Source organism: Carassius carassius, chromosome 18 (assembly GCF_963082965.1).
Source record: "Carassius carassius chromosome 18, fCarCar2.1, whole genome shotgun sequence".
NCBI lineage: Eukaryota > Metazoa > Chordata > Actinopteri > Cypriniformes > Cyprinidae > Carassius > Carassius carassius.
This window is the reverse complement of record NC_081772.1, coordinates 31,420,302-31,446,373: the sequence shown is the minus strand read 5'-3', so window position 1 is coordinate 31,446,373 and position 26,072 is coordinate 31,420,302. Positions and strand designations below refer to the sequence as shown.

At 48.0% G+C, this 26,072-nt stretch overlaps 9 non-coding genes across 9 annotated transcripts; all 9 read left to right on the top strand.

Moving 5' to 3' along the window:
- The first annotated feature begins 1,478 nt into the window (after positions 1–1,478).
- trnas-aga (transfer RNA serine (anticodon AGA)) lies at positions 1,479–1,560 on the top strand. The gene has a single exon. It is a non-coding gene; the product is annotated as a tRNA-Ser (tRNA).
- A 10,297-nt stretch (positions 1,561–11,857) lies between these two features.
- Positions 11,858–11,939, top strand: trnas-uga (transfer RNA serine (anticodon UGA)). Its single transcript has one exon. It is a non-coding gene; the product is annotated as a tRNA-Ser (tRNA).
- A 4,252-nt stretch (positions 11,940–16,191) lies between these two features.
- trnas-uga (transfer RNA serine (anticodon UGA)) lies at positions 16,192–16,273 on the top strand. Its single transcript has one exon. It is a non-coding gene; the product is annotated as a tRNA-Ser (tRNA).
- A 358-nt stretch (positions 16,274–16,631) lies between these two features.
- trnas-uga (transfer RNA serine (anticodon UGA)) lies at positions 16,632–16,713 on the top strand. Its single transcript has one exon. It is a non-coding gene; the product is annotated as a tRNA-Ser (tRNA).
- A 1,481-nt stretch (positions 16,714–18,194) lies between these two features.
- Positions 18,195–18,276, top strand: trnas-uga (transfer RNA serine (anticodon UGA)). Its single transcript has one exon. It is a non-coding gene; the product is annotated as a tRNA-Ser (tRNA).
- Positions 18,277–18,431: 155 nt separating this feature from the next.
- Positions 18,432–18,503, top strand: trnah-gug (transfer RNA histidin (anticodon GUG)). The gene has a single exon. It is a non-coding gene; the product is annotated as a tRNA-His (tRNA).
- Positions 18,504–20,486: 1,983 nt separating this feature from the next.
- trnak-uuu (transfer RNA lysine (anticodon UUU)) lies at positions 20,487–20,559 on the top strand. The gene has a single exon. It is a non-coding gene; the product is annotated as a tRNA-Lys (tRNA).
- Positions 20,560–24,312: 3,753 nt separating this feature from the next.
- trnas-aga (transfer RNA serine (anticodon AGA)) lies at positions 24,313–24,394 on the top strand. The gene has a single exon. It is a non-coding gene; the product is annotated as a tRNA-Ser (tRNA).
- A 358-nt stretch (positions 24,395–24,752) lies between these two features.
- Positions 24,753–24,834, top strand: trnas-uga (transfer RNA serine (anticodon UGA)). Its single transcript has one exon. It is a non-coding gene; the product is annotated as a tRNA-Ser (tRNA).
- The last annotated feature ends 1,238 nt before the right edge of the window (positions 24,835–26,072 follow it).

The following is a 26,072-nucleotide window of genomic DNA, read 5'->3' as shown; positions in this document are numbered from 1 at the left end:
AGCCTATTGCAAATGGATACTGGATGCAGAAATTCAAAGATTTAAAAAAAGAGTATATATGGAGAAACATGACAGGGAAGTGTGTGGAAACTAAATTGGGATGTTTGGAGTATTTTATAAGGCCTAAAGTGGTTTTTACTGAGATTATTTTAAATAAAATAGGAAGGGAAGAAAATGCTCTGTGTAAAGTGTGCCAGGAAAAGGAAGAGGGGATTTTACATATGTTTTTATATTGTAGAGAACTGGAGGAGTTTTTAAGAAAATGTAAATGTTTAATTAAAGAGGTGACTGAAGACTGGGATGAAAATGTAATGGAATGGAACAGAGTGGTGATGTTTGGTTGGGAAAAAAAGTGTCAAAACAAAAATTTTATTAATCTGTGTGTAATGCTAATGAAAAGTGCAATATGGGAGAGAAGAACTGTGGCTAAAAAGGAAATCATTGTGTTGGATGTTTGGACTGTGTTTAAAAGGAAAACCGAATTATATATTGAAAGGCTGTATGTGTATTTTAAAGGGGTAAATATGTTGGATTATTTTTATGATGTTTTTACCCCAAAAGTTTATTGTGTTTTAAATGATTCAATGTGGAAGCTGCCAGGAAGTGAAGGACATTTTTAAATTATCTATGTAAAGGAAAGATGTGTAATGTAGAGATGTGTATAGAAGAAATGCTGTATTTTCTATTGCTTGTGTTTAATCTATTGTACTTTATTTAAAATTTCTTTAATAAAAAAAAAAAAAAAAAAAAAAAAAGGTTAAGGCGATGGGCTTGAAATCCATTGGTGTCTCCCCGCGCAGGTTCGAACCCTGCTGACTACGGGAGGGCTTTGCAGTATTGCTTTAGCTTTCTGTGACGATAATTGTGCTTTCTATGGTCCTTCGCTCTCTGTGCCATTACTGCTTCTAGCTTTCATCCTCGTGACACCTGCGTCTCTTCTGGGCAGCTTGTTGTAAAACTCCTGCTTTATAAAAGGTGAGAAGCCAGTGCTCCACAAGAGCCCGGATAGCTCAGTCAGTAGAGCATCAGACTTTTAATCTGATCGTCCGGGGTTCAAGTCCCTGTTCGGGCGAAGTTCTGTCTGCTTTTGGCGGAGTCACCTTGCTATCACTACGGTCCATCTCTTCTTCTGAATCTGTACTGGAGCGGTGTTCCTTCCTCCTCCAGGGTATCAGTGCACCTCCCTTGTTTGGCACACCTGATTCTGATGGTCAGCCCTTTAGAAAAGAGTGCTCACAGAGTGAGTAGAATAAGACAGACTTCCCAATTGTGCAGTGCTGTCGGTCCCCGGGGTCTGTACTGAAAAACCCCATTACATAGGATGAGACATGGCAGGCTGATTTCTCCTCAGTGGGACCGCTGTTTTACCCTCTTGCAGGGCTAGCTTGCAATCTCCGCTTGCTGACTGAGCTGGTTTGGTTGCAAGTAGGTCAGGCAGCAGTGTTGGACACAAACTGAGCAAAAATTGGTCTACTGCCGTAGTCGTGGCCGAGTGGTTAAGGCGATGGATTAGAAATCCATTGGGGTCTCCCCGTGCAGATTCGAATCCTGCCGACTACACTGTTTGCTGAAGGCCATGAGGCAAGGCATCCATGCATTTTTCACGGTCCTCGCACTTATTTGCGAAATGTCCAGTCCCTCTTCGATGGACAAACACGCCGCTGTTGCTTCTTCTATCCGGGCTCCAGGGATTGTCTTGGGTGAGCCAGTGGCACGCCGTGATCGTATAGTGGTTTGTACTCTGCGTTGTGGCTGCAGCAACCCCGGTTCGAATCCGGGTAACGGCAACCCTCTGCCGTTGAGTATATGGGAAGGTTGAACATTTTTTACCACCTCATCGTTCTGCGTGATTTTGTTTCTGAAGCTTGGCCTGTGCAGGGCGCCATCAGACAAGGGGGATTGCTTTCTAACATTAGGCGTAGTCGTGGCCGAGAGGTTAAGACGATGGACTTGAAATCCATTGGGGTCTCCCTGCGCAGGTTCGAACTCTTCCCATTTCCGGAAGGATTTGCAGTATTGCTTTAGCTTTCTGTGACGGTAATTGTGCCATCTATGGTCCTTCGCTCTCTGTGCCATAACTGCTTCTAGCTTTCATCCTCGTGACACCTGCGTCTCTTCTGGGCAGCTTGTTGTAAAACTGCTGCTTTATAAAAGGTGAGAAGCCAGTGCTCCACAAGAGCCTGGATAGCTCGGTCGGTAGAGCATCAGACTTTTAATTTGAGGGTCCACCCTGTTAGGGTGAAGGTCTGTCTGCTTTTGGCGGAGTCACCTTGCTATCACTACGGTCCATCTCTTCTTCTGAATCTGTACCGGAGCGGTGTTCCTTCCTGCTCCAGTGTATCAGTGCACCTCCCTTAATCGGCACACCTGATTCTGATGGTCAGCCCTTTAGGAAAGAGTGCTCAAAGAGTGAGAAGAATAAGACAGACTTCCCAATTGTGCAGTGCTGTCAGTCCCCAGTGGGATCGCTGTTTTACCCGCTTGCAGGGCTAGCTTGCAATCTCCGCTTGCTGACTGAGCTGGGTTGGTTGCAAGTAGGGCAGCAGTGTTGGACACAAACTGAGCAGAAATTGGTTGGCTTGTTCGGCACACCTGATTCTTATGGTCAGCCCTTTTTTTTTTTGGAGCGTCCATTCAGGTATAAGTTTGAGGGCTCGTGTACGTGGGTTAAGGGGACCTGCGCGCTGACCCCAAAAAATTTTTGCAGGACGCGGTGTTGATGTCTGCCGACTGCGCTGGCCCACGGGAGACTTCTGACCGGCGCGGGAGGATCTGGACCCCCGAGGGGCCTCGCGGAAGCTTACCCAAATTTGAGGCCCCTAAATGCCATTCAGCACTTCTCCACAGGGTGGCGCACGGAGCAGTACACCTCAGGTTTAAAACAGTGGCATTTACCCGAATGGGGGATGGACGATTTTTTTGCCCACGAAACCAATATTTGTCCATTTGACCTTTAAAGTTACAGAATGACCACAGAACCGGTGCGGACCCCCGTCGGACCCCCAACCCGGGTCCCACGAACCCATTATTTGTCCATTTGACCATTATATTCACACAATGACTGCGGATCATCTGCGGACCCCTTGCGGACCCCCACCCTGGGTCCCACGAACCTAGTATTTGTCCATTTGACCATTATATTTACACAATGACTGCGGATCATCTGCGGACCACTTGCGGACCCCCACCCTGGGTCCCACAAACCCACTATTTGTCCATTTGACCATTATATTCACACAATGACTGCGGATCATCTGCGGACCACTTGCGGACCCCCACCCTGGGTCCCACGAACCCACTATTTGTCCATTTGACCATTATGTTCACACAATGACTGCGGATCATCTGCGGACCACTTGCGGACCCCCACCCTGGGTCCCACGAACCCAATATTTGTCCATTTGACCATTATGTTCACACAATGACTGCGGATCATCTGCGGACCACTTGTGGACCCCCACCCTGGGTCCCACGAACCCACTATTTGTCCATTTGACCATTATGTTCACGGAATGACTACAGATCACATGCGGAACATTTGCGGACCCCACCTCCGGGTCCCACGGACCCAATATTTGTCCATTTGACCATTAGCGTTAGAAAAGAGCCTCGTTCGGACATTTTTTTCTGAGACATCCCTGGGGCCCAAAACTTGGAAGGTGGCTCCTGGGGCTTCCCCCAGTAAGCTTATGAAGGCCCGGGGCCCAAGAGCCCTTGCAATCAGTGTCCACGAACCCGCTATGCTGAACACATTCAAATAAATGGCAGGTGGGATTTTTTTAGAAAAGTCCCAGGGGCCCGAAATTCGGAACGGTGGCTCTTTGGGGCCCCTGGATCGTGCAGTCAAAAGCGCGGGGCCCTAGTGCGATGCACTTTTTTCCCTTTAGTCCTACGACTATGTGCTTCGGGGCCCTGGGTGAGGGGCCCCTGAGATGCCAGAATCTAAAATCTGGGGGCCCTCCGGCCTATCGTCTCCGAACTGTGGACGTCCCACCTCCCATCAAAACGCGTAACGCTTTTGTGGACGTGGGGTCCCTTCTGTGACCGTTTGACCCCTAAAGAAGGTGGTAGGGCCACCAGACTTCAGTGCCCGGTCGAGGGGATCCCCTCGAGACACATATCCAAAATTCAGCCCGATCGGACCCTTGGGAGTCGTGTCCACGTCGTGTCCACGACCCTCTTGGGATCCCCCGAATTTCAGCCGCGGGGTCCAACGCATCGCGGAGATATTAGCAAAAAAATAGTACCATCCACCCCCCTCCCACCTACTCATCCATACCGGCCAGGGTGCACCCTCCCCGGCTAGAGAAGGCAGCTCGAAGGGGGTGGAAGTCGGAAGAAAAAATTTTTTATGAGGCCTAGAGAAAACACTTGTACTGTACCCAGGGCACTCAGAGGAATCCATTTTTGTAAGTTTTATCCCATTATACTGTAGAAATATGCATATAAAAAATGTTGGATTTTGGTTAACCAAAATGTCACAGACTTTGCCAAGCTGTAACTCCGCAAAACGGGGCCAAACTGCACCAAACTCGGGTCAAGGTCAGACCAGGTGGCCCTCTATCCGATGACACCTGCCCCATGTCCCTATGACCACGGGGGTCAAAGTTACGGCCCCCCAAAATGTGGGATTTGAACCGGGATAACTCAGGAACCGGACCACCCAGGAACTAGAGGGTGGTCGCATACGGTAGGCCCCTCGACCCTCTAGGGATCCCCTGAATTTCAGCCCCGGGGTCCACCGCTTCGCGGAGATATTAGCAAGAAAATAGTACCATCCACCCCCCTCGCACCTACTCATCCATGCCGGCCAGGGTGCACCCTCCCCGGCTAGAGAAGGCAGCTCAAGGGGGGTGGAAGTCGGAAGAAAAGTTTTTTTATGAGGCCGAGAGAAAACAGTTGTACTGTACTCAGGGCACTCAGAGGAATCAATTTTTGTAAGTTTTAACCCATAATACTGTAGAATTTGCATAAAAATGAGCGTTGAATTTTGGCACACATGTGCACCACATGTGGTGCGTATCTCACTTTTCATTAAATAGCAACTGTATTTAACTTTATTTATTTCAAATGTGTGTTATTGTTAATGAAAAGACCTTTACTGTACTCAGGACACCCAGAGGAATCAATTCTTGTAAGTTTTATCCAATAATAATGTAAAATATGCATAAAAATGTATGTCCACCAGAGCACTACGGAGGTCCCGCTGAATAAATTGTAAATGGACATTTTTTTTTAAAAAAACCTCCCATTTGCCATTTATTCAGCACGCCCTTCCTAATGGTTCCGTTGACGGATCAATTTTAGCGATTTCGTGGTTGAAGTCTCATCTGCTGTACTCTGCAAGCTCCGAGGAACCCATTTTTGTAAGTTTTGTCCCATAATACTGTAGAATTATGCATAGAAAACCACATGTGGTGCATGTCCACCCGCAATTTATTTGAACCCCATTCAAATATATGGCAGGTGGGACTTTTTTAGAAACATCCCAGAGGCCCGAAATTCGGATCGGTGGGTCCAGGGGCCGCCGCGAGTGAGCTGACGAAAGCGCGGGACCCTAAGGCGAGGGAAAAATTCGGAGCCTCCTGCACAAAATCTCTCCCTCAGCCCTCTCTGACTCTTACATGATGAGAGCATTTTGAGAGATTTGAGGGTGCCGGGCGGGCATTTTTTTTCAAGGTCCTACAGCTTCGTGCTTCGGGGACATGGGAGAGGGGCCCCTGAGATGCTCGAATCTCGAATCTGGGGGCCCTACGACCTATCGTCTCCGAAGGGCGGATATCCCACCTCCAATGTAAACATGTACCGGTTTGGTGGACAAGCCCTTCCGTTTTTGACCTTTTGACCCCTAAGGAAGGTCGTAGGGCCACCAAACTTCTCTGCCCGGTCAAGGGGGTCCCCATGAGGCAATCATACCAAATTCGGCCCTATCAGACCCCGGCGAGCCGTGTCCACGAAACCGCTAGGCCGAACACATTCAAGTAATTGGCAGGTGGGACTTTTTCAGAAAAGACCCAGGGGCCCAAAATTCGGATCGGTGGGTCAAGGGGCCGCCCCGAGTGAGCTTCCGAAAGCGCGGGGCCCTGGGGCCCTCGCGAGTTGTGTCCACAAATCCGCTAGACCGAACCCATTCAAGTATGTGGCAGGTGGGACTTTTTTAGAAAAGACCCAGGGGCCCGAAATTCGGATCGGTGGGTCCAGGGGCCGCCCCGATTGAGCTGCCGAAAGAGCGGGGCCCTAAGGCGAGGGGATAATTCGGAGCCTCCTGCACAAAATCTCTCCCTCAGCCCTCTCTGACTCTTACATGATCAGAGCCTTTTGAGAGATTTCAGGGTGCCGGATGGGAATTATTTTTTCAAGGTCCTACAGCTTCGTGCTTTGGGGACATGGGAGAGGGGCCTCTGAGATGCGAGAATCTCGAATCTCGGGGCCCTATGACCCATCGTCTCCGAAGGGCGGATGTCCCATCTCCAATGTAAACGCGTACCGGTTTGGTGGACAAGAGCTCCCTTTTTTTGACCCTTTGATCCCTAAATAAGGTCGTAGGGGTCACCAGACTTCTATGCCCGGTCGAGGTGGCCCCCATGAGACACATATCCAAAATTCGGCCCGATCGGACCCCGGCGAGCCGTGTCCATGAGACCGCTAGGCCGAACACATTCAAGTAAATGGCAGGAGGGATTTTTTAGAAACGTCCTAGGGGCCCGAAATTTGGATCGGTTGCTCGTGAGGGCCCCTAGAACGTGCTGTCAAAAGCGTGAGGACCTAGCGCGATGCCCTTTTTTTCCATGGGTCCTACGACTACGTGTTTCGGGGCCCTTGTTGAGGGGCCCCTGAGAAGCCAGAATCTCAAATCTGGGGGCCCTACAACCTATCGTCTCCGAACTGTGGACGTCCCACCTCCCATCAAAACGCGTACCGCTTTTGTGGACGTGGGGTCCCTTCTGTGACCGTTTGACCCCTAAAGAAGGTCGTAGGGCCACCAGACTTCTGTGCCCGGTCGAGGGGATGCCCTCGAGACACATATCCAAAATTCGGCCCGATCGGACCCTTGGGAGTCGTGTCCACGAATCCGCTAGGCCGAAAGCATGGGAATAAATGGCAGGTGGGATTTTTTTAGAAACGTCCCAGGGGTCCCAAATTTCACAGCGGGGTCCGTGGGGCCCCCCCAGTGACCTCACCGAGACCGCGGACCGATCGGAGCGACTTGCGTCGGCGACCCCGAAATGGCCAGAGGGGGCGCCGGTGAGCGCCCGCGGGGCGGGGACGCCCACCCCCCACCTCTGGGACCCTTTTGGGAACGTTCCGTAAAAATAGTGGAAAAGTGGACAAATAGTGGTTCCGTGGGACCGGGGGTCCGGGTCGGGGGTCCTCGCGGCTGGAGGGTCCGATCCGCGATGATAATGGTTAAATGGACAAATAATGGGTTCGTGGTCACGGGGGTCTGCACAGCGGACCCATATGGCGGGTGGACAAAACGCAGCTCGCTGGGATGCGAAGCCCACCCTAGAACAGCCCCGGCCATTCGTTTAATGGGAGAAAGGCCAAATAATAGGGTCCTGGGAGCGAATACCCCCAATGGCCAGCAGAACGATGGCAAAAGGACCTTTATAGGGAGCGTGGTCACGGGGGTCCGCTAAGCGGGCCCATATGGCGGGTGGACAAAACGCGGCCCGCTGGGATGCGAAGCCCACCCTAGAACTGCCCCGGCCATTCGTTTAATAGGAGAAAGGCCAAATAATAGGGTCCTGGGAGCGAATACCCCCAACGGCCAGCAGAACGATGGCAAAAGGACCTTTATAGGGTTCGTGGGAGGTGGGGGTGGTGGTGGGGGGGCTCTCCCGGTGGTCAACATCACCCCCTAGAGGTGTCAATACTTGGTTTACTGCGGATTCCCTACGGAAAAGGGGGGTAAGCCGACTCGTCCCGTTGGCCAGATTTCTAAAGAAGAAAATGGATCCAAATTGACAGTACAATCCCTTCGAACCATTATGCGGTATATGGCAATTTAAATGAATGGGTTTTTTTTCCACGAACCCATTATGTGTACTACCTAACATTAGGCGTAGCCGTGGCCGAGAGGTTAAGGCAATGGACTTGAAATCCATTGGGGTCTCCCTGCGCAGGTTCGAACTCTGGGTTAATGGTAGAACAGGAAGGGAGAATAAAAGGAATAGGCATAGAGGGAGGAGAGAATAAAATATTTCAATACGCTGATGATACTACGCTATTGCTGCAAGATCTGTTGAGTGTAAGGGAAGCAATGAAAATAGTACAAACATTTTGCAGGGGATCAGGGGCTAAAGTGAACGAGGATAAAACAGTATACATGAGATTCGGGGGAAGTGAGGTTTTAACGGCGCACTTTAATTTTAAGGAAATTAATGAAATAAAGATTTTAGGTGTTTTAATGGGGAGGGATGAAACCAAAGCAGAAGGAATTATGTGGGAGGAGATGTTAGGAGGGATCGAGAGAAGGTTGAATTTTTGGAGATTAATGTCCTTAACTTTGGAGGGGAGGGTTTTAATTTTGAATGTTTTAATGGTTTCTAAGTTATGGCATATTTTATATGTGGCTTCAATGCCGTTGTGGACAGAAAAAAGGCTGAAAAAATGTTTTTTAGATTTTTTTATGGGAAGGAAAGCCACCGAGAATTGCATATAACACTTTAATAGGAGCAGTGGGGAAGGGGGGGCTAGGGCTAATGGACGTGGAGCAAAGAAAGAACAGTTTAAGGGTGAAAATCATAAGCAAATATCTAGACGAAGAAAATAAAGCAGCATGGAAAAGAACAATGGGGCATTTTTTAAACAAGTGTAGTCATTTTAATCTGGGGGACAACATTTTATGGATGAAAACAACAAATTGGATGACGGAGGGGCTGCCAGAATTTTATAAAGAACTGATGAGAGCATGGGGAAAATTTTTAGATAATGTGCATTTTAAGCCACAAGGTAGAGAGAACATTTTAAATCAGCCTTTATTCTTAAACAACTGCATTTTAAATCAAGGGAAGCAGGTTTTTTTTAAGAAATGGTGGGATGTTGGAATCATGAAAGTCAGAGATGTTTTATATGAATTCAAAGAGGGGTTTTTACCAGTGCAATACATTGTGGATGTGATGGAGGAGGCAAAGGAGGATTATAGCAGACAAGAGATTACAAACAAATATGATTTAATTAAGAATGCTATACCTAAAGAATGGATAAAGAGAATTGAAAATATGGAAGAAGAAAATCAAGGAAAAGATGTGTATGCAAATATGGGGGGAAAATTGTGTGCTTTTAAAGAATGTACTGTGAAAATGTTTTATTGTTTTTTTAGAGATGTGGTTTTCAAGAAACCTGTTGTAAATGAATACTGGCTACGGATGTTCAATGATGTACCGGAAGAGAAAATATGGGGGAATATAAATGGGAAAATTGTACAGACTAAACTGGAGAATATGGAATATTTTATCAGGAACAAAGCAGTGTTTACAGATGTGATTTTAAGCAAAATTGGGATGGAGGAAAGTGCAATATGTAAAGTATGCCAAGATGCAGATGAAGGGTTTTTACACTTGTTTTTATATTGTGATAAGCTGAAAGATTTTAATGAGAGATGTAAAAGAATGATTTTAAATTGAGAGGAGAGGGAAATGGAAACTTTGAGTGGGAAAAGGTGTTAATGTTGGGCATTAATGAGAAATATAAACATGAGAAGCTGATTAATTTACTTGTGATGCTGATGAAAAGTGCGATATGGGAAAGAAGAGTGGTGGTGAAAAAGGACAATGCTTTAATTGATGTATGGAATGTGTTTAGGAGAAAAGTTGAAAAATATGTTGGATGTCTGATTTATTATTTTAAATTGGAGGAAACGATTGATGTTTTTTATAATATTTTTACTCAGGAGGTATTAATGGTCTTCAAAGAGCTGGGAATTGAATTTTCATTTTTAAAAGATTAAACTATTTAATGACTTCTTTCTTTAAATTGTAAGTAAGATGTCTGTCAATTCAAGATTTTAGGAATTTTTTATGTCAAAGAAAGAATCTTATGTACTTTTGTATGTGAATAATTGATATGTATGTTTGAATTGATTAATTTCTTCAATAAAAAAAAAAAAAAAAAGGTTAAGGCGATTGACTTGAAATCCATTGGGGTCTCCCTGCGCAGGTTCGAACTCTGCCGACTACGGGAGGGATTTGCAGTATTGCTTTAGCTTTCTGTGACGGTAATTGTGCCTTCTATGGTCCTTCGCTCTCTGTGCCATAACTGCTTCTAGCTTTCATCCTTGTGACACCTGCATCTCTTCTGGGCAGCTTGTTGTAAAACTGCTGCTTTATAAAAGGTGAGAAGCCAGGGCTCCACAAGAGCCTGGATAGCTCAGTCGGTAGAGAATCAGACTTTTAATTTGAGGGTCCAGGGTTCAAGTCCCTGTTAGGGTGAAGGTCTGTCTGCTTTTGGCGTAGTCACCTTGTTATCACTACGGTCCATCTCTTCTTCTGAATCTGTACTGGAGCGGTGTTCCTTCCTGCTCCAGGGTATCAGTGCACCTCCCTTGTTTGGCACACCTGATTCTGATCGTCAGCCCTTTAGGAAAGAGTGCTCACAGAGTGAGTAGAATAAGACAGATTTCCCAATTGTGCAGTGCTGTCGGTCCCCAGGGCCAGTACTGAAAAACGTCATTACATAGGATGAGACATGGCAGCCTGATTTCTCCTCAGTGGGACCGCTGTTTTACCCGCTTGCAGGGCTAGCTTGCAATCTCGGCTTGCTAGGTTGCAAGGAGGTCAGGCAGCAGTGTTACACACAACATGGCAGAAGGTGGTCTGCTTAATTCAAGTCCCTGTTTGGGCGAAGGTCAGTCTTCTTTTTGTAGGCCTCAGCTTGCTATCACTACGGTCCATCTCTTCTGCTGACTCTTTACTAGAGCGATGTTCCTTCCTGCTCCCGGGGATCAGTGCATCTCCCTTGTTCGGCACACCTGATTCTGATCGTCAGCCCTTTAGGAAAGAGTGCTCACAGAGTGAGTAGAATAAGACAGATTTCCCAATTGTGCAGTGCTGTCGGTCCCCAGGGCCAGTACTGAAAAACGTCATTACATAGGATGAGACATGGCAGCCTGATTTCTCCTCAGTGGGACTGCTGTTTTACCCGCTTCCAGTGCTAGCTTACAATCTCGGCTTGCTAGGTTGCAAGTAGGTCAGGGACTTGAATTAAGGGACTTGGAAAAACCCTGTACTGAAAAACCCCATTACATAGGATGAGACATGGCAGCCTGATTTCTCCTCAGTGGGACCGCTGTTTTACACGCTTGCAGGGCTAGCTTGCATTCTCCGCTTGCTGACTGAGCTGGGTTGGTTGCAAGTAGGTCAGGCAGCAGTGTTGGACACAAACTGAGCAGAAATTGGTCCACTCCCGTAGTCGTGGACGAGTGGTTAAGGCGATGGACTAGAAATCCATTGGGGTCTCCCCGCGCTGTTTCGAATCCTGCCGACTACGCTGAAGGCCATGAGGCAAAGCATCCATGCATTTTTCACGGTCCTCGCACTTATTTGCGAAATGTCCAGTCCCTCTTCGATGGACAAACACGCCGCTGCTGCTTCTTGTATCCGGGCTCCAGGGGTTGTCTTGGGTGAGCCAGTGGCATGCTGTGATCGTATAGTGGTTAGTACTCTGTGTTGTGGCCGCAGCAACCCTGGTTCGATTCCGGGACAGGGCAACCCTTTGCCCTTGAGTATATGGGAAGGTTGAAAATTTTTTACAACCTCATCTTTCTGCGTGATTTTGTTTCTGAAGCTTGGCCTGTGCAGGGCGCCACCAGACAAGGGCGCCACCAGACAAGGGCGCTTGCTTTCTAACATTAGGCGTAGTCGTGGCCGAGAGGTTAAGGCGATGGACTTGAAATCCATTGGGGTCTCCCCGCGCAGGTTCGAACTCTGCCGACTACGGGAGGGATTTGCAGTATTGCTTTAGCTTTCTGTGACGGTAATTGTGCCTTCTATGGTCCTTCGCTCTCTGTGCCATAACTGCTTCTAGCATTCATCCTCGTGACACCTGGGTCTCTTCTAGGCAGCTTGTTGTAAAACTGCTGCTTTATAAAAGGTGAGAAGACAGTGCTCCACAAGAGCCAGGATAGCTCAGTCGGTAGAGCATCAGACTTTTAATCTGAGGGTCCAGGGTTCGAGTCCCTGTTCGGGTGAAGGTCTGTCTGCTTTTGGCGGAGTCACCTTGCTATCACTATGGTCCATCTCTTCTTCTGAATCTGTACTGGAGCAGTGTTCCTTCCTGCTCCAGCGTATCAGTGCACCTCCCTTGTTTGGCACACCTGATTCTGATGGTCAGCTCGTTAGGAAAGCGGGCTCACAGAGTGAGTAGAATAAGACAGACCTCCGAATTGTGCAGTGCTGTCGTTCCCCAGGCCCAGCACTGAAAAACCCCATTACATAGGATGAGACATGGCAGCCTGATTTCTCCTCAGTGAGACCGCTGTTTTACCCGCTTGCAGGGCTAGCTTGCAATCTCCGCTTGCTGACTGAGCTGGGTTGGTTGCAATTAGGTCAGGCAGCAGTGTTGGTCACAAACTGAGCAGAAATTGGTCTACTCCTGTAGTCGTGTCCGAGTGGTTAAGGCGATGGACTAGAAATCCATCGGGGTCTCTCCGCGCAGGTTCGAATCCTGCAGACTATACTGTTTGCTGAAGGCCATGAGGCAAAGCATCCATGCATTTTTCAAGGTCCTCGCACTTATTTGCAAAATGTCCAGTCCCTCTTCGATGGACAAACACGCCGCTGCTGCTTCTTGTATCCGGAATCCAGGGGTTGTCTTGGGTGAGCCAGTGGCACGCTTTCATCGTATAGTGGTTAGTACTCTGTGTTGTGGCTGCAGCAACCCCGGTTCGAATCCGGGTCACGGCAACCCTTTGCCGTTGGGTATACGGGAAGGTTGAACATTTTTTACCACCTCATCTTTCTGAGTGACTTTGTTTCTGAAGCTTGGCCTGTGCAGGGCACCACCAGACAAGGGCGCTTGCTTTTTAACATTAGGCGTAGTCGTGGCCGAGAGGTTAAGGTGATGGACTTGAAATTCATTGGGATCTCCCCGCGCAGGTTTGAACTCTGCCGACTACGGGAGGGATTTGCAGTATTGCTTTAGCTTTCTGTGACGGTAATTGTGCCTTCTATTGTCCTTCGCTCTCTGTGCCATAACTGCTTTTAGCTTTCATCCTCGTGACACCTGCGTCTCTTCTGGGCAGCTTGTTGTAAAACTGCTGCTTTATAAAAGGTGAGAAACCAGTTCTCCACAAGAGCCAGGATAGCTCAGTCGGTAGAGAATCAGACTTTTAATCTGAGGGTCCAGGGTTCAAGTCCCTGTTCAGGTGAAGGTCTGTCTGCTTTTGGCGGAGTCACCTTGCTATCACTACGGTCCATCTCTTCTTCTGAATCTGTACCGGAGCGGTGTTCCTTCCTACTCCAGGGTATCAGTGCACCTCCCTTGTTTGGCACAACTGATTCTGATGGTCAGCTCCTTAGGAAAACGGGCTCACAGAGTGAGTAGAATAAGACAGACCTCCGAATTGTGCAGTGCTGTCGGTCCCCAGGCCCATCACTGAAAAACCCCATTACATAGGATGAGACATGACAGCCTGATTTCTCCTCAGTGGGACTGCTGTTTTACCCGCTTACAGGGCTAGCTTGCAATCTCCGCTTGCTAGGTTGCAAGTAGGTCAGGCAGCAATGTGACACAACAGGGCAGAAGGTTGTCTGCTTAATTCAAGTCCCTGTTTGGGCGAAGGTCAGTCTACTTTTTGGAGGGCTCAGCTTGCTATCACTACGGGTCCATCTCTTCTGCTGACTCTGTATTAGAGCGATGTTCCTTCCTTCTCCCGGGGATCAGTGCATCTCCCTTGTTCGGCACACATGATTCTGATGGTCAGCCCTTTAGGAAAGAGTGCTCACGGAGTGAGTAGAATAAGAAAGACCTCCCATTTGTGCAGTGCTGTCGGTCCCCAGGGCCAGTACTGAAAAACCCCATTAGATAGGATTAGACATGGCAGCCTGATTTCTCCTCAGTGGGACTGCTGTTTTAGCTGCTTCCAGGGCTAGCTTACAATCTCCGCTTGCTAGGTTGCAAGTAGGTCAGGCAGCAGTGTTACACACAACATGGCAGAAGGTGGTCTGCTTAATTCAAGTCCCTGTTTGGGCAAAGGTCAGTCTTCTTTTTGTAGGCCTCAGCTTGCTATCACTACGGTCCATCTCTTCTGCTGACTCTGTACTAGAGCGATGTTCCTTCCTGCTCCCGGGGATCAGTGCATCTCCCTTGTACGGCACACCTGATTCTGATGATCAGCCCTTTAGGAAAGAGTGCTCACAGAGTGAGTAGAATAAGACGGAATTCCCAATTGTGCAGTGCTGTCGGTCCCCAGGGCCAGTACTGAAAAACCCCATTACATAGGATGAGACATGGCAGCCTGATTTCTCCTCAGTGGGACTGCTGTTTTACCCGCTTCCAGTGCTAGCTTACAATCTCGGCTTGCTAGGTTGCAAGTAGGTCAGGCAGCAATGTGACACACAACAGGGCAGAAGGTAGTCTGCTTAATTCAAGTCCCTGTTTGGGCGAAGGTCAGTCTACTTTTTGGAGGGCTCAGCTTGCTATCACTACGGGTCCATCTCTTCTGCTGACTCTGTATTAGAGCAATGTTCCTTCCTTCTCCCGGGGATCAGTGCATCTCCCTTGTTCGGCACACATGATTCTGATGGTCAGCCCTTTAGGAAAGAGTGCTCACGGAGTGAGTAGAATAAGAAAGACCTCCCATTTGTGCAGTGCTGTCGGTCCCCAGGGCCAGTACTGAAAAACCCCATTACAAAGGATGAGACATGGCAGCCTGATTTCTCCTCAGTGGGACTGCTGTTTTAGCCACTTCAAGGGCTAGCTTACAATCTCGGCTTGCTAGGTTGCAAGTAGGTCAGGCAGCAGTGTTACACACAACATGGCAGAAGGTGGTCTACTTAATTCAAGTCCCTGTTTGGGCGATGGTCAGTCTTCTTTTTGTAGGCCTCAGCTTGCTATCACTACGGTCCATCTCTTCTGCTGACTCTGTACTAGAGCGATGTTCCTTCCTGCTCCCGGGGATCAGTGCGTCTCCCTTGTTCGGCAAACCTGATTCTGATGGTCAGCCCTTTAGGAAAGAGTGCTCACAGAGTGAGTAGAATAAGACATAAGATTTTAAAGAGCGCTAGGGGAAGGGCGGTACCGCTGGTGCCACGACCAGGTGCTAAAGGCTTTGGCAGACTCCATCTGCACAGCGATCCAGCTCAGCAAGACCCAGGTAGCCCCCAAACAGACAATCACCTTCATTAGAGCTGGGCAGAAGGAACAATTCCACCGGCCTAGCTCTACGGGGGGGCTCCTCTCCACTGCTCGTGATTGGCAGCTTCAGGTTGACCTTGGAAGGCAGCTTAAGTTCCCAGGCAATATCACAGCCACTTCTCTCCGCCCAGACATGGTGCTAACATCTGAGTCTACCAAGCAAGTGGTTATCCTGGAACTAACTGTCCCCTGGGAAGACCATATTGAAGAGGCCCACGAGCGCAAGAGGGCTAACTACGCAGGGCTCAGCTCGAAGTGCCGGAACAATGGCTGGAAAACTCGCTGCGAGCCAGTCGAGGTCGGGTGCCGAGGCTTCGCTGGCCACTCACTGCTGCGAACCCTCAAACTCCTTGGAGTGAAAGGACTGCAATTGAAAAAAGCCACCGCAAACATCTTAGAGGCCGCAGAAAGGGCTTCTCGGTGGCTGTAGATCCGTAGGGGGGATCCGTGGAGCAACATGCCACTTGGACACAAGCCGGGGACTGATCACCCCCGGCTGGGTCGCCCGGGTGAGGGTGTATGAAGATTAAAGAACCGAAACACCCTATGACCTCGGGTTTTTCACTGATGACGTGTCCAAGTAGCACCAGAAGGTGTATTCAAACTCTAGACAGACTTCCCAATTGTGCAGTGCTGTCGGTCCCCAGGGCCAGTACTGAAAAACCCCATTACATAGGATGAGACATGGCAGCCTGATTTCTCCTCAGTGGGATCGCTGTTTTACCCGCTTGCAGGGCTAGCTTGCAATCTCCGCTTGCTGACTGAGCTGGGTTGGTTGCAAGTAGGTCAGGCAGCAGTGTTGAACACAAACTGAGCAGAAATTGGTCTACTCCCGTAGGCGTGGCCGAGTGGTTAAGGCGATGGATTTGAAATCCATTGGGGTCTCCCCGCGCAGGTTCGAATCCTGCTGACTACGCTGTTTGCTGAAGGCCATGAGGCAAAGCATCCATGCATTTTTCACGGTCCTCGCACTTATTTGCGAAATGTCCAGTCCCTCTTCGATGGACAAACACGCCGCTGCTGCTTCTTGTATCTGGGCTCCAGGGGTTGTCTTGGGTGAGCCAGCGGCACGCCGTGATCGTATATTGGTTAGAACTCTGCGTTGTGGCAGCAGCAACCCTGGTTCTAATCCGAGTCACGGCAACCCTTTGCCGTTGAGTATACGGGAAGGTTGAACATTTTTTACCACTTCATCTTTCTGCGTGATTTTTTTTCTGAAGCTTGGCCTGTGCAGGGCGCCATCAGACAAGGGGGCTTGCTTTCTAACATTTGGCGTAGTCGTGGCCGAGAGGTTAAGGCGATGGACTTGAAATCCATTGGGGTCTCCCTGCGCAGGTTCGAACTCTGCCGACTACGGGAGGGATTTGCAGTATTGCTTTAGCTTTCTGTGACGGTAATTGTGCCTTCTATGGTCCTTCGCTCTCTGTGCCATAACTGCTTCTAGCTTTCATCCTTGTGACACCTGCATCTCTTCTGGGCAGCTTGTTGTAAAACTGCTGCTTTATAAAAGGTGAGAAGCCAGTGCTCCACAAGAGCCTGGATAGCTCAGTCGGTAGAGAATCAGACTTTTAATTTGAGGGTCCAGGGTTCAAGTCCCTGTTAGGGTGAAGGTCTGTCTGCTTTTGGCGTAGTCACCTTGTTATCACTACGGTCCATCTCTTCTTCTGAATCTGTACTGGAGCGGTGTTCCTTCCTGCTCCAGGGTATCAGTGCACCTCCCTTGTTTGGCACACCTGATTCTGATGGTCAGCTCGTTAGGAAAGCGCGCTCACAGAGTGAGTAGAATAAGACAGACCTCCGAATTGTTCAGTGCTGTCGGTCCCCAGGCCCAGCACTGAAAAACCCCATTATATAGGATGAGACATGGCAGCCTGATTTCTCCTCAGTGGGACTGCTGTTTTACCCGCTTCCAGGGCTAGCTTACAATCTCGGCTTGCTAGGTTGCAAGTAGGTCAGGCAGCAATGTGACACACAACAGGGCAGAAGGTGGTCTGCTTAATTCAAGTCCCTGTTTGGGCGAAGGTCAGTCTACTTTTTGGAGGCCTCAGCTTGCTATCACTACGGGTCCATCTCTTCTGGACTCAGTATTAGAGCGATGTTCCTTCCTTCTCCAGGGGGTCAGTACATCTCCCTTGTTCGGCACACATGATTCTGATGGTCAGCCCTTTAGGAAAGAGTGCTCACGGAGTGAGTAGAATAAGACAGACCTCCCATTTGTGCAGTGCTGTCGGTTCCCAGGGCCAGTACTGAAAAACCCCATTACATAGGATGAGACATGGCAGCCTGATTTCTCCTCAGTGGGACTGCTGTTTTAGCCGCTTCCAGGGGTAGCTTACAATCTCGGCTTGCTAGGTTGCAAGTAGGTCAGGCAGCAGTGTTACACACAACATGGCAGAAGGTGGTCTGCTTAATTCAAGTCCCTGTTTGGGCGTAGGTCAGTCGTCTTTTTGTAGGCCTCAGCTTGCTATCACTACGGTCCATCTCTTCTGCTGACTCTGTACTAGAGCGATGTTCCTTTCTGCTCCCGGGGATCAGTGCATCTCCCTTGTTCGGCAAACCTGATTCTGATGGTCAGCCCTTTAGGAAAGAGTGCTCACAGAGTGAGTAGAATAAGACAGACTTCCCAATTGTGCAGTGCTGTCGGTCCCAAGGGCCAGTACTGAAAAACCTCATTACATAGGATGAGACATGGCAGCCTGATTTCTCCTCAGTGGGACTGTGTTTTACCCGCTTGCAGGGCTAGCTTGCAATCTCCGCTTGCTGACTGAGCTGGGTTGGTTGCAAGTAGGTCAGGCAACAGTGTTGGACACAAACTGAGCAGTAATTGGTCTACTCCCGTAGTCGTGGCTGAGTGGTTAAGGTGATAGACTTGAAATCCATTGGGGTCTCCCCGCGCAGGTTCGAATCCTGCTGACTACGCTGTTTGCTGAAGGCCATGAGGCAAAGCATCCATGCATTTTTCACGGTCCTCGCACTTATTTGCAAAATGTCCAGTCCCTCTTCGATGGACAAACACGCCACTGCTGCTTCTTCTATCCGGGCTCCAGGGGTTGTCTTGGGTGAGCCAGTGGCACGCCGTGATCGTATAGTGGTTAGTACTCTGCGTTGTGGCCGCAGCAACCCCGGTTCGAATCCGGGTCATGGCAACCCTCTGCTGTTGAGTATACGGGAAGGTTGAACATTTTTTACCACCTCATCGTTCTGCGTGATTTTGTTTCTGAAGCTTGGCCTGTGCAGGGCGCCATCAGACAAGGGGGCTTGCTTTCTAACATTAGGCATAGTCGTGGCCCAGAGGTTAAGACGATGGACTTGAAATCCATTGGGGTCTCCCTGCGCAGGTTCGAACTCTTCCCATTTCCGGAAGGATTTGCAGTATTGCTTTAGCTTTCTGTGACTGTAATTGTGCCATCTATGGTCCTTCGCTCTCTGTGCCATAACTATTTCTAGCTTTCATCCTTGTGACACCTGCGTCTTTTCTGGGCAGCTTGTTGTAAAACTGCTGCTTTATAAAAGGTGAGAAGCCAGTGCTCCACAAGAGCCTGGATAGCTCAGTCGGTAGAGCATCAGACTTTTAATTTGAGGGTCCAGGGTTCAAGTCCCTTTTAGGGTGAAGGTCTGTCTGCTTTTGGCGGAGTCATATTGCTATCACTACGGTCCATCTCTTCTTCTGAATCTGTACTGGAGTGGTGTTCCTTCCTGCTCCAGGGTATCAGTGCACCTCCCTTGTTTGGCACACCTGAATCTGATGGTCAGCTCGTTAGGAAAGCGCGCTCACAGAGTGAGTAGAATAAGACAGACCTCCGAATTGTGCAGTGCTGTCGGTCCCCAGGCCCAGCACTGAAAAACCCCATTACATAGGATGAGACATGGCAGCCTGATTTCTCCTCAGTGGGACTGCTGTTTTACCCGCTTTCAGGGCTAGCTTACAATCTCGGCTTGCTAGGTTGCAAGTAGGTCAGGCAGCAATGTGACACACAACAGGGCAGAAGGTGGTCTGCTTAATTCAAGTCCCTGTTTGGGCGAAGGTCAGTCTACTTTTTGGAGCCCTCAGCTTGCTATCACTACGGGTCCATCTGTTCTGCTGACTCTGTATTAGAGCGATTTTCCTTCCTTCTCCCGGGGATCAGTGCATCTCCCTTGATCGGCACACATGATTCTGATGGTCAGCCCTTTAGGAAAGAGTGCTCACAGAGTGAGTAGAATAAGACAGACTTCCCAATTGTGCAGTGCTGTCGGTCCCCGGGGTCAGTACTGAAAAACCCCATTACATAGGATGAGACATGGCAGGCTGATTTCTCCTCAGTGGGACCGCTGTTTTACCCGCTTGCAGGGCTAGCTTGCAATCTCTGCTTGCTGACTGAGCTGGTTTGGTTGCAAGTAGGTCAGGCAGCAGTGTTGGACACAAACTGAGCAGAAATTGGTCTACTGCCGTAGTCGTGGCCGAGTGGTTTAGGCGATGGATTAGAAATCCATTGGGGTCTCCCCGCGCAGATTCGAATACTGCCGACTTCACTGTTTGCTGAAGGCCATGAGGCAAGGCATCCATGCATTTTTCACGGTCCTCGCACTTATTTGCGAAATGTCCAGTCCCTCTTCGATGGACAAACACGCCGCTGCTGCTTCTTCTATCCGGGCTCCAGGGATTGTCTTGGGTGAGCCAGTGGCACGCCTTGATCGTATAGTGGTTAGTACTCTGCGTTGTGGCTGCAGCAACCCCTTTCGAATCCGGGTCGCGGCAACCCTTTGCCATTGAGTATACGGGAAGGTTGTACATTTTTTACCACCTCATCTTTTTGCGTGATTTTGTTTCTGAAGCTTGGCCTGTGCAGGGCGCCATCAGACAAGGGGGCTTGCTTTCTAACATTAGGCGTAGTCGTGGCCGAGAGGTTAAGGCGATGGACTTGAAATCCATTGGGGTCTCCCTGCGCAGGTTCGAACTCTTCCCATTTCTGGAAGGATTTGCAGTATTACTTTAGCTTTCTGTGACGGTAATTGTGCCATCTATGGTCCTTCGCTCTCTGTGCCATAACTGCTTCTAGCTTTCATCCTCGTGACACCTGGGTCTCTTCTAGGCAGCTTGTTGTAAAACTGCTGCTTTATAAAAGGTGAGAAGACAGTGCTCCACAAGAGCCCGGATAGCTCAGTTGGTAGAGCATCAGACTTTTAATCTGAGGGTCCAGGGTTCAAGTCCCTGTTCAGGCGAAGGTCTGTCTGCTTTTGGCGGAGTCACCTTGCTATCACTACGGTCCATCTCTTCTTCTGAATCTGTACTGGAGCGGTGTTCCTTCCTGCTCCAGGGTATCAGTGCACCTCCCTTGTTTGGCACACCTGATTCTGATGGTCAGTTCGTTAGGAAAGCGCGCTCACAGAGTGAGTAGAATAAGACAGACCTCCGAATTGTGCAGTGCTGTCGGTCCCCAGGCCCAGCACTGAAAAACCCCATTACATAGGATGAGACATGGCAGCCTGATTTCTCCTCAGTGGGACTGCTGTTTTACCCACTTCCAGGGCTAGCTTACAATCTCGGCTTGCTAGGTTGCAAGTAGGTCAGGCAGCAATGTGACACACAACAGGGCAGAAGGTGGTCTGCTTAATTCAAGTCCCTGTTTGGGCGAAGGTCAGTCTACTTTTTGGAGGCCTCAGCTTGCTATCACTACGGGTCCATCTGTTCTGCTGACTCTGTATTAGAGCGATTTTCCTTCCTTCTCCCGGGGATCAGTGCATCTCCCTTGATTGGCACACATGTTTCTGATGGTCAGCCCTTTAGGAAAGAGTGCTCACGGAGTGAGTAGAATAAGACAGACCTCCCATTTGTGCAGTGCTGTCGGTCCCCAAGGCCAGTATTGAAAAACCCCATTACATAGGATGAGACATGGCAGCCTGATTTCTCCTCAGTGGGACCGCTGTTTTACCCGCTTCCAGTGCTAGCTTACAATCTCGGCTTGCTAGGTTGCAAGTAGGTCAGGCAGCAATGTGACACACAACAGGGCAGAAGGTGGTCTGCTTAACCCTCTGGAGTCTAAGGGTATTTTTGGGGCCTGGAGAAGTTTTGTCATGCCCTGACATTTGTTCTTTTTTCAGTTTCTTATCAATATCTGAATGGGTAAAGTCTAATCTCACTGTAATCAGCACAAACTGGGCTATAATAATATGTAAAATGCATGTATGTACATGATTGTGTTTTTGAGAAAAAAAATATTATGCGTGGTTAGTGAAAAACTAAAAATGTTAAAACACTTGAAAAAGGCAAAATAACACATAGAGAACATTGGTTCCCGGGATTTTTGAGAACTGTAGTTTGTAGCTTAGAATTTTTCTGTCTAAATTATGTGAAAATCATCTTGTTTACTCACTTACAGAAAACAATATATTGATTTACATTTTCTAAGACACTTTTTGTTGGTAGAAGTCATATGCGAGTAGGCGTCAACTATCATGAATATCATTGTGATTTACACCTGAGAAGACAAAGGGCCGCATAATGAGCTGCATAATGAGCCATTCAGTCATCTGTGCCACTGAGAGGAAGGAGTTACAAGAAAGAATGTGAGAAAAAAATAAAAGTATATAATTTTATGTTTGTAGTTTATTTAGAATATATTTAATTATCCCACAACATACTTTAATATCTACTTGGGGGAGCAGTTAAACAGTTTATCAGGAACAATCAAAGCTGACTTTCAAACAAATTTTTTGGCATCAATACTCCAGTCACACAATCCTTCAGAAATCCTTGTAACAATCTTATTTTCTACAAAAAAACATTTATTGTTGTTATTATTATCGTTATTATTATTATTATTAATGTTGAAAAGAGCTGAGAATATTTTTTAGGTTTTTTAGGGGGAATAAATTGAAAGAACAGCATTTTTTTACATTTGTTAGCCTACAGTTATTTATTTGTTACATTTATATTATTTACATCAAGCTTTTGAATGGTCGCATAGTATATTGTTATTGAAACTTCATAATGTTTCACTTGATTATATATTTAGTCAGGAATTATAGTTTGGAAAAAGTATTTGTAAAAAGTCTAACTAGTAAAATGTTTACACGTTATGTGAAAACTAGTACAAGTATATAAATGAATAAAAAGAGACTTACTCATGTTTATGATCTCTGCTGAATAAAGTGCTTCATTCTTTTTTTTCTGAGGAAATCCATTTCTCAAATCCTCAACCACATGACATCTTTTTGGGGTGAATAATGTCTTATTCCTCTCATCGCGAAGCAAACAGTAAAATAAAATCTTGAAGAACAGTCTCGCTGCTTTTTCTTCTGTTATGGGCGTATTCAAGCCGCGCGCTTCAGTTTGAATCTGAATAGCGCGTTCAGCGCGGGGGCGTGGTCACATTAGATATAATGAAGGGAGACATGAAAAACAGACATCGCGTTGTTTTCATATGGATTACTTTATCACAGAAAATCTGTTTTCGGCGGCACTTGTTTAGTTTAAAAGTAGACATGTCAAGCTTTCTATAGATATCTCTCTCATGTATTTTCGTTTAGTATTCACGGAGTTACAGTTCATTTTATTGACGTGTTTGTAAATAAAGATCAGCGCAGACAAAGGCTGCAGACAGCACACCTTGTTTGTTATCTTTATTTTATAAGTGCACAAAGTTTTGTTGTTATTATGTCTGTATCCAAAAAAAAGTAGACCCTTTACAGATTCGATTGATGTATTGCTCTTATCTGTACGATTAAAACTGAAAGTGTAATTTAAGTTCTTTTCGGGGTTATCAGGAGAAAATGACTCAAAACGCGTATCTGCGTTAATCAACTTCAAAGGGTTAATTCAAGTCCCTGTTTGGGCGAAGGTCAGTCTTCTTTTTGTAGGCCTCAGCTTGCTATCACTACGGGTCCATCTCTTCTGCTGACTCTGTATTAGAGCGATGTTCCTTCCTTCTCCCGGGGATCAGTGCATCTCCCTTGTTCGGCACACATGTTTCTGATGGTCAGCCCTTTAGGAAAGAGTGCTCACGGAGTGAGTAGAACAAGACAGACCTCCCATTTGTGCAGTGCTGTCGGTCCCCAGGGCTAGTACTGAAAAACCCCATTACATAGGATGAGACATGGCAGCCTGATTTCTCCTCAGTGGGACTGCTGTTTAACCCACTTGCAGGGCTAGCTTGCAATCTCCGCTTGCTGACTGAGCTGGGTTGGTTGCAAGTAGGTCAGGCAGCAGTGTTGGAAACAAAATGAGCAGAAATTGGTCTACTCCCGTAGTCGTGGCCGAGTGGTTAAGGCGATGGACTAGAAATCCATTGGGGTCTCCCCGCGAAGGTTCGAACTCTGCCAACTATGGGAGGGATTTGCAGTATTGCTTTAGCTTTCTGTGACTGTAATTGTGCCTTCTATGGTCCTTCGCTCTCTGTGCCATAACTGCTTCTAGCTTTCATCCTCGTGACACCTGCGTCTCTTCTGGGCAGCTTGTTGTAAAACTGCTGCTTTGTAAAAGGTGAGAAGCCAATGATTCACAAGAGCCCGGATAGCTCAGTCGGTAGAGCATCAGACTTTTAATCTGAGGGTCCAGGGTTCAAGTTCAGGTGAAGGTCAGTATGCTTTTGGCGGAGTCACCTTGCTATCACTATGGGGCCATCTCTTCTGCTGACTCTGTATTAGAGTGATGTTCCTTCCTTCTCCCGGGGATCAGTGCATCTCCCTTGTTCGGCACACATGATTCTGATGGTCAGCCCTTTAGGAAAGAGTGCTCACTGAGTGAGTAGAATAAGACAGACCTCCCATTTGTGCAGTGCTGTCGGTCCCTAGGGCCAGTACTGAAAAACCCCATTACATAGGATGAGACATGGCATCCTGATTTCTCCTCAGTGGGACCGCTGTTTTACCCGCTTGCAGGGCTAGCTTGCAATCTCCGCTTGCTGACTGAGCTGGGTTGGTTGCAAGTAGGTCAGGCAACAGTGTTGGACACAAAATGAGCCGAAATATGCTCCCGTAGTCGTGGTCGAGTGGTTAAGGCGATGGACTAGAAATCCATTGGGGTCTCCCCGCGCAGGTTCGAATCCTGCCGACTATGCTGCTTGCTGAAGGCAATGAGGCAAAGCGTCCATGCATTTTTCACGGTCCTCGCACTTATTTGCGAAATGTCCAGTCCCTCTTCAATGGACATACACGCCGCTGCTTCTTCTTGTATCCGGGCTCCAGGGGTTGTCTTGGGTGAGCCAGTGGCACGCCGTTATCGTATAGTGGTTAGTACTCTGCGTTGTGGCCGTAGCAACCCCAGTTCGAATCCGGGTCACGGCTACCGTTTGCCGTTGAGTTTACGGGAAGGTTAAATAAATTTTACCACCTCATCTTTCTGCGTGATTTTGTTTCTGAAGCTTGGCCTGTGCAGGGCGCCACCACACAAGGGGGCTTGCTTTCTAACATTAGGCGTAGTCGTGGCCGAGAGGTTAAGGCGATGGACTTGAAATCCATTGGGGTCTCCCCGCGCAGGTTCGAACCCTGCCGACTACGGGAGGGCTTTGCAGTATTGCTTTAGCTTTCTGTGACGGTAATTGTGCCTTCAATGGTCCTTCGCTCTCTGTGCCATAACTGCTTCTAGCTTTCATCCTCGTGACACCATCGTCTCTTCTGGGCAGCTTGTTGTAAAACTGCTGCTTTATAAAAGGTGAGAAGCCAGTGCTCCACAAGAGCCCGGATAGCTCAGGCGGTGGAGCATCAGACTTTTAATCTGAGGGTCCAGGGTTCAAGTCCCTGTTTGGGCTAAGGTCTCTCTGCTTTTGGCGGAGTCACCTTGCTATCACTACGGTCCATCTCTTCTTCTGAATCTGTACTGGAGCGGTGTTCCTTCCTGCTACAGGGTATCAGTGCACCTCCCTTGTTCGGCACACCTGATTCTGATGGTCAGCTCGTTAGGAAAGCGCGCTCACAGAGTGAGTAGAATAAGACAGACCTCCGAATTGTGCAGTGCTGTCGGTCCCCAGACCCAGCACTGAAAAACCCCATTACATAGGATGAGACATGGCAGCCTGATTTCTCCTCAGTGGGACTGCTGTTTTACCCGCTTCCAGGGCTAGCTTACAATCTCGGCTTGCTAGGTTGCAAGTAGGTCAGACAGCAGTGTTACACACAACATGGCAGAAGGTGGTCTGCTTAATTCAAGTCCCTGTTTGGGCGACGGTCAGTCTTCTTTTTGTAGGCCTCAGCTTGCTATCACTACGTTCCATCTCTTCTTCTGAATCTGTACTGGAGCGGTGTTCCTTCCTGCTCCAGGGTATTAGTGCACCTCCCTTGTTTGGCACACCTGATTCTGATGGTCAGCTCGTTAGGACAGCGCGCTCACAGAGTGAGTAGAATAAGACAGACCTCCGAATTGTGCAGTGCTGTCGGTCCCCAGGCCCAACACTGAAAAACCCCATTACATGGTGTAACCCAGCTGAAATGTCAAAACACATTTAAATAAATAGTTCATGCTGATTAAAAAAAACATGTTAAAAGAATATAAAGTTAAGAGGTGGTTAAAAATCTGATGTTTTCATTGTGTTTAAAAAGTGGGCGGATTCATGTTAAATTGTGTTTGTAAAAGAGAACGTTAGTTTATTTCATAATGTAAAAGCCAAAAAAAGAAAAAAATTATTTTCTTTTAGAGGAAGAATAATTCTGTTAAAACCAGGTTGTTTTGTCATGTGACCTTACGTCTGTGAGGGGAGGGGGACGAACACAGAAAGAGATAAGGATGGAAGGAGAGACGC